Below are 7197 nucleotides of genomic sequence, written 5' to 3' on the forward strand. Positions count from 1 at the left end.
CAACAGGTAACACTGCCTCTGACACCCATCATATCCCCTGAATTCAGCATCAGGATTGATCTGCCATCAGCTCTGGCAGGGAGAGGCCCTTACAAGTGCCAGGAAAAGGAACATGAACAATGTTCTGTGACCACAGCCAACACCACGCAGAACTTCCCAGAGGCTCTCCAGGGCCAGAACACCAGCCAGAAGGAAGTGACAGCTTCCATCATTCTGTGCTAAGTGAGCTGAGTAAGTGGCCATCTCTCACCTTCCAGATATTTGAATGATACCTACCATTCCAGCAGCCAGCACAAGTCATTTAATATAAATGCCAGAAACACAGTCCCTGAGGACAGGTACAGGAGACCAGATGCCAGGAAAAACCCCGGCCCCACCCAAGAGTTGGGGAGAGCCCACTGTTCCTCCACCCTTATTTACCACCTGAGCCCCTACACCCGCCAATCATGCTGCTCAGTCTCTAACTGCGGGTCTGAGTGAGCACCTACATTTGGCTGTTGAGGGGCAGCTGGTCGAGTTGGCAGGAGACTCTGCACTAAAGTTCTCAGGTTGAATGGGAGTTGCGTCCAGGGAAGGAATGGACGCAGAGTTGGGGTGAAGAGTTGCGGTCGGTCAGCGAGGGTGAAAGGACATTTTTAACAAGATTGGGTGAGGGTGGTAGGAAAGGAGGCAGCAAGAGTTAGGGATAGTTTGGCAAAGACTTAGGGATGGGGTGTCCTCAGTACCGCAGGAGACGCAAAGGAAGGTATACAGTGGGCTAGGAGACTAAGGACGAGAAGACACAGTTAAGACTTGGAATAAGGCTGAGATCGGAGTTATCCGGAAGAAAGCGGTGAGCTCAACAGGGCACCTACTTTGGGGGTGGGTCTTAGATGAGAAGGCAGAGGCAGAGTGTTTGGGATGAGCAGATCTTGGGGAGCTGGACAGGGGATGGGGGTGACTGGGATAAGAAAGCTGAGCCAGAGAAGGGGAAACCTGAATGGTGCGTCTTGGGGACGTGAGCGAGGAGCATCGGGATTACCAGAGGGGTCGGGAGAGACGATGAGGTGTGTCAGGGCGGGGCGAAGAGACGTGGCCGAGATCGGGGTTGGAACTGAGGTAAAGTGGGGTCACGAGTGAAGCTGCATTTAAGCAAGACCGCCGGTGAGAGAATGCGGGCGCGGGTTGGGGGCTGGACAGACGTGGGGCACGGGGCCACAGCGGCGATGCAGGGGGAAGGCTGGGTGGGAGCGGGGCGGGCGCGGGCTGGGCAGAGCTGAGGGCTCTGAAGCCGGGCAGTCTCAGGGTAACCAGGGGCTGGGGATCGCGGAGGGAGCAGGAGGCCCACCGCCCGTTCGCGCCTCGGCCCCGCCGACCCTCCGCCGCCCTCCTCGCATCTTGACCCCCTAACTCACCAAGCGGAGCGAGGAGCGAGGCTGGGGGAGCTCCCGGCCGCTGCAGCTCCTCAGCACTCGGAGCAGACGATGCGGCCTCTCGGCCACTGACAACAGGAAGCGGCGCCCGCGGCCCCTGACGCCATCACGTTGGCTCGGCGCTCCGGCCCTGCCCCCGGCCCGCCGTGCCAATCGCGCTGCCCGAAGGAGCCTTGGGGCGGGGCCAGCTGCTCCCGGAAGTCCCTGGGAGCTGAGCCCCAGGGCAGATGCGAGGTGTAGGAGGCTGGGGAGCCCGGGTTGCCTGCTGGGCGCAAATAGGCGAAGGCACCGGTGTCAGGGGGAACGCGTCCGTTACCGCCCGCCTCCCGCAGGTCTATGTCAAACTAGATCCTGGCTTCTGGGTTCCTGACCTCGTTTGGCCTCAGAACCATCTATGCAACATTGGGGCTGTCACTTGGCCTCCCTCAGTTGAAGAGTTCCCACTTGTGAGTGAGACTAACAACGCCTGCCCTATCTTTGCCTCTCCGAGGGCAGCAGTGCAGCCCGTGGGGAGGAGCCGGGACCCGAACTGGAGCCTCCGCCTTTCGTTTCAGGATAAACATAGCTGTTTTGAGCATGCCTTATCCCAAGGGAACGCCTTGAGGTCCCCTTGGGCACTCTCCCGTGTGTAACTCGCCCATTAGCACCGCCTGGCATGAAGCTTAGGGGCCCGGTTATTCTCTTCTAGCCATGTAGAGGATTTCTTTCTTCCTTTCTGTTTTTGTTTTTGAGACGGGGTCTCACTCTGTCGCCCAGACTGGAGTGCTGCGGCACGATCGCGGCTCACTACAGCTTTGACCTCACAGACTAAGTGATTCTCCCACATCAGCCTCCAAGTAGCTGGGACTACAGGCGTGCACCACCACGCCTAGCTAATTTTTTCATTTTTAAAAATTTATTTATTTTGTAGAGATGGGGTCTCACTGTGTTGCCTAGCCTGGTCTCCAACTCCTGGCCTCAGGTGATCCTCGTGACTCGGCCTCCCAAAGTGCTGGGATTACAGGCATGAACCACCACACCTGGCCTGTATGTCTCCTTTCTAACACAAAAGTGACATTTCTCTTTCAGATGAACTCGGAACAAAATGTCATAAGTGGTGACCACAGCTAGTGAAGAGCAGGGCAGGGAGTGTTGGCAGGGACCCATGCTCTGGACACTTGATACTTGCAGACTTTGGTCAATTGGGAGCCTAGGGCCTGAGTGTGGATGAGGAGAGGTGCTGCTACATGCCAGTCCTAAGTGGGCACAGGGGTTGGCCAGGGAATGAACCAGTTCTTGGAAGCAAGCTTCACTGCCCTCAGCCTGGGCGTCCTGTGCTCTTTTGGCTTCTCTGGGTAGGAAGGTGTCCCTCCTATCTCTGCAAAGGTCAGAGTCCCGCTGTCTGCTTTCAAGTATAAAACCAGCACTTGGGGGTATGACTCCAGACTGTATGAGGGCCACCCTTTCAGTAATTCTCTCTCCAGGAGTGAGAACCTCCCCTTCTCAATTTTAGACTAGATGGGTCTGAGTGTGTTTAGTGCAGTTAATGGTTGAGCAGGAAGATTAGAAATAAGGACATAGACGCAAACTACTCTCTTGGTATTAAACTCATTTTAAACAAAGTGGAAAGTAAGGGATTTAGTAGGGAAATCATTTCACCTTGCAAAAGGATGGTATACAACTGGCACAGCATGATCCTTGGTGGCTTGGCACAATCACTCCCTGTCCCCCATCAAGCACATAATGTCCGTCAATAATTCCATTGCATTTTTGTGCAGCGGCTGTGTGCTGGCGCTGTGGGGAACCCTTCGGTAATCTCTTGTCTGCTTTTTAGGAACCCCTATCTCCTTGTCTTCTCTTACTTCCCAAGCCACCGCGCTTCTGTGAAAGGTCTGCAGGCTTGTCTACCTCTTCTCAGCTTGCTCTGCATGCCTTGGGGGAGCTGCATAAAGCATGGATCATGAAGGAGGGGGAGCCGAGAAGAGGGAAATGCATGTTTCCACAAATGGACCATGAGCCCACCAGGCAGACTCCAGATGGGAGGGAAAAAAAACCCTCACATTATCATGTGACTTGCACAAGAAAAAGGGTACCCGCAAAGGGCCAAGGGACCAGAGAGGAGAACTTGAGAGGTATCCTGGAGGAGGCGACTTTTGATGTGAGCTTTCTAGATGAGTAAAGGGCATCGCAGGTGAAGAGACTGGCTGGTAAGTGGCCAGCAGACAGGAATACAGGCTGAGCTCAGGGGAGGGTGCACCCAGAGGTGGGGAGGAAGGTAGGAAGTGAAAAAGGAGGCTGGGTACGGTGGGTCACACCTGTAATTCCAGCACTTTGGGTGGCTGAGACGGTGGATCACTTGAGGTCAGGAGTTCGAGACCAGCCTGGCCAACATGGTAAAACCCATCTCTACTAAAAATACAAAAATTAGCCGAGTGTGGTGGTGTGCGCCTGTAGTCCCAGCTACTGGGGAGGCTGAGGTATGAGAATTGCTTGAACCTGGGAGGCGGAGATTGCAGTGAACCAAGATAGTGCCACTGCACTCCAGCCTGGGCAACAGAGTGAGATCCTGTCTCAAAAATTTTTAAAAATAATAATAATAAAATAAAAAATAAAAATAAAAGGAAGGGAAAAAGGAAAGGGTAAGGGGAGAGGGCCAGAATGGAAGGGCAGCTGAAGACAGACTGAGCAAGGCAGAGTTGGAGGCCAGTGCAGGAAGGGCTCAAAACATTTGCAAGGATGGTTCACATCCCACTGGTCTGCCAGCTTAGATTTAAAGCACTACCCAGAGTTACTCAAAGCCAGACAGGAGAACTGCAAGCATCAGAATGCCCTGGGGACAGGTCCAAAATGCAGATTCCTAAGCCCCACAGTAACCCTAAAGAGTCACTCTAGGATGAGGTCCAAGAATTTGGGCTTGACCCCACCTCTCCTGCCCCCTGCCCTCACCACTGGGGACCTAAAGGATAATAAAAGGGGGGAATCTCTGCCTTAAATAATCCCTTTTGGCAGTTACTTTCTGTTTTCAGACTTCAAGTCTGTCCTCCGGTACTAACCTAGGAGATGAAGGGTAAGGGAATTAACATTTATGGAAAATGGAAGAACCCACATAGGCACCTGTGTTCGCCTTATATTCCTTACCAGCCACCTGAAAGGTGTGTGCTACCATTATCTCCATTGTGTGGATGAGAAAATAGGTTTAAAAGAGGTTAAGTGGGCCGGGCGCGGTGGCTCAAGCCTGTAATCCCAGCACTTTGGGAGGCCGAGATGGGTGGATCATGACGTCAGGAGATCGAGACCATCCTGGCTAACACGGTGAAACCCCGTTTCTACGAAAAAAATACAAAAAACTAGCCGGGCTAGGTGGCGGGCGCCTGTAGTCCCAGCTACTCCGGAGGCTGAGGCAGGAGAATGGTGTAAACCCGGGAGGCGGAGCTTGCAGGGAGCTGAGATCCGGCCACTGCGCTCCAGCCTGGGCGACAGAACGAGACTCCGTCTCAAAAAAAAAAAAAGAGGTTAAGTGGCCGGGCACGGTGGCTCATGCCCTGTAATCCCAGCACTTTGGGAGTCCAAGGTGGGTGGATCATGAGATCAAGAGATCCAGGCCATCCTGGCCAACATGGTGAAACCCCGTCTCTACTAAAAATACAAATAATTAGCTGGGTGTGGTGGCATATGCCTGTAGTCCCAGTTACTCAGGAGGCTGAAGCAGGAGAATCGCTTGAACCCAGGAGGTGGAGGTTGCAGTGAGCCAAGATCACGCCACTGCACTCCAGCCTGGTGACAGAGCAAGACTTCGTCTCTAAAAAGATAAAATGAAAAAAAAAAAAAAAAAGAGGTTAAGTAACTTGTGGGGGGCTACAGCCACAGATCTAGTAAGTGCTAGAAGTAGGATTCTCACCTAGTTCTTTCTGATTCTAGTTACAGCTTCGTTCAGTGGGTTTTAGAGCCAGAGCTGCTTAGGTTTGAATCTCACCTCTACCCCATATTATTTGCTGTGACTTCCTTAAAACAGTGTGGGGCCCAGGGCAACCCAATGAGTATGGGGCTAAGACAGCTGCCACAGAGTCAGCATTTTTCACAGGCCCCTCGAGATAGCACTTAAGACAGAAATTTCTAAATTGAATTTTACTGATGTTCAGTAAGTCACAACGCCCCTTGGCCCTCAGCCCCAAGCAGAGAGCCCAGAGTGTGTGACCTCAGGCAAGTGCCAAAACCTCTCTGAGCCTCAGTTCCTCATCTGTAAATTGGGGCTAATGTCAGTTGATGTGAGGATCAAATATGATGCTCTCCTGGCCGGGCACAGTGGCTCACGCCTGTAATCCCATAACGTTGGAAGGCTGAGGCAGGTGGATTGCTCAAGGCCAGGAGTTCGAAACCAGCCTGGCCAACATGGTGAAACCCCATCTCTACCAAAGATACCAAAATTAGCCAGGCATGGTGGTGCGTGCCTGTAGTCCCAGCTACTTGGGAGGCTGAGGCACAAGAATCGCTTGAACCCGGGAGGCGGAGGTTACAGTAAGCTGAGATTGTGCTACTGCACTGCAGCCTACATGACAGAATGAGACTCTGTTCCAAAACAACAACCACCAAAAAAAAAAAAAAAAGAAAGAAAGAAAAAGCTGATATCCTTAATGCAAGTTCTGGCCTGTAGTAAGTGCTCAAAGATGAACAGCTATTACTATTCCAGTTCTGGCTAATTTTCACCCTGCCAGTTGGGCAGGTCCTTGCCTTCCATTGCTCTTTTAAGCACTTGAATGAGAGCCTTTCTTATCTGAACCCCAGATATATCCTTACTTGGCATCTGACTGAAATCATAAAACTAGCATTAATGCACTCTCCTCTCTGGACCCTGGAATCACTGGTGTGTTCTTCAATTTTGTTGTAGGAAGCTGTTTCTTTCCACTCTCTCTTTTTTAAAAATTTGATTAAAAAGTGTTATTATACACATGGTTTACAATTCAATCAAATGGAGCGGAATGGGGATGAAACAACGAAAAACAGCCGTTCATTGTCCTCACTGTTCCCACCCTTCTGGGGGAGCAGGCTTTCAGCGGAATCTTCTGGTGCTTCTCCCTGCATCTCTTGCACGTCTCATTGTTTTTATTTTATTATTATTATTATTATTTTGAGACACAGTCTTGCTCTGTCACCCAGGCTGGAGTTCTGTGGCACCATCTCGGCTCACTGCAACCTCCGCCTCCTGGATTCAAGCAATGCTCCTGCCTCAGCCTCCCTACTAGCTGGGATTACAGGCACGTGCCACCACGCCCAGCTAATTTTGCATTTTTAGTAGTCGCGGGGTTTCACCATGTTGTCAGGGCTGATCTCAAACTTCTGACCGCACATGATCTACCCGCCTTGGCCTCCCAAAGTGCTGGGATTATAGGCGTGAACCACTGTGCCCAGCTGTCTCATAGTTTTAGACACTATCTATTGCCTTCCTAGTAAACCAGGCAAGGACTTAGCTCTTTTACACCCCAGCCCTGTCCATTCTTGAGGTTTGGTTATGCCACAATTTGTAGAAAATTAACAGTGTTTATAGAATTGTGACTATATAAATATTATTCACCACAGAGCTTAATAATGCACTGTGAGGTCAGGCGCGGTGACTCACGCCTATAATCCCAGCACTTTGGGAGCGAAGGCAGGCGGATCACCTGAGGTCAGGAGTTCAAGACCAGCATGGCCAACATGGAGAAACCCTGTCTCTACTAAAAATACAAAAATTAGCCGGGCGTGGTGGTGCCCCCCTATAGTCCCAGCTACTCAGGAGGCTGAGGCAGAGAATGACTTGAACCTGGGAGGC

General features: G+C 51.8%; 1 protein-coding gene across 6 annotated transcripts in view; it reads right to left on the reverse strand.

Annotated features, from left to right (window-relative positions):
• PLEKHM1 (pleckstrin homology and RUN domain containing M1) overlaps window positions 1-1560 on the reverse strand; it is a 54771-nt gene extending 53211 nt beyond the window's left edge. For 5 of the 6 annotated variants that reach the window (XR_003306794.1, XM_026447631.1, XM_026447630.1 and 2 more), the window contains exon 1: window positions 1395-1560. The gene's annotated coding sequence lies outside the window, so the exon portion shown is untranslated. The remainder of the gene's footprint in view (window positions 1-1394) is intronic. The other variant, XM_026447633.1, reaches the window with a different exon arrangement.
• Between the last annotated feature and the right edge of the window lie 5637 nt (window positions 1561-7197).

The sequence above is a fragment of the Piliocolobus tephrosceles genome, chromosome 16 (assembly GCF_002776525.5).
Source record: "Piliocolobus tephrosceles isolate RC106 chromosome 16, ASM277652v3, whole genome shotgun sequence".
Lineage (NCBI taxonomy): Eukaryota > Metazoa > Chordata > Mammalia > Primates > Cercopithecidae > Piliocolobus > Piliocolobus tephrosceles.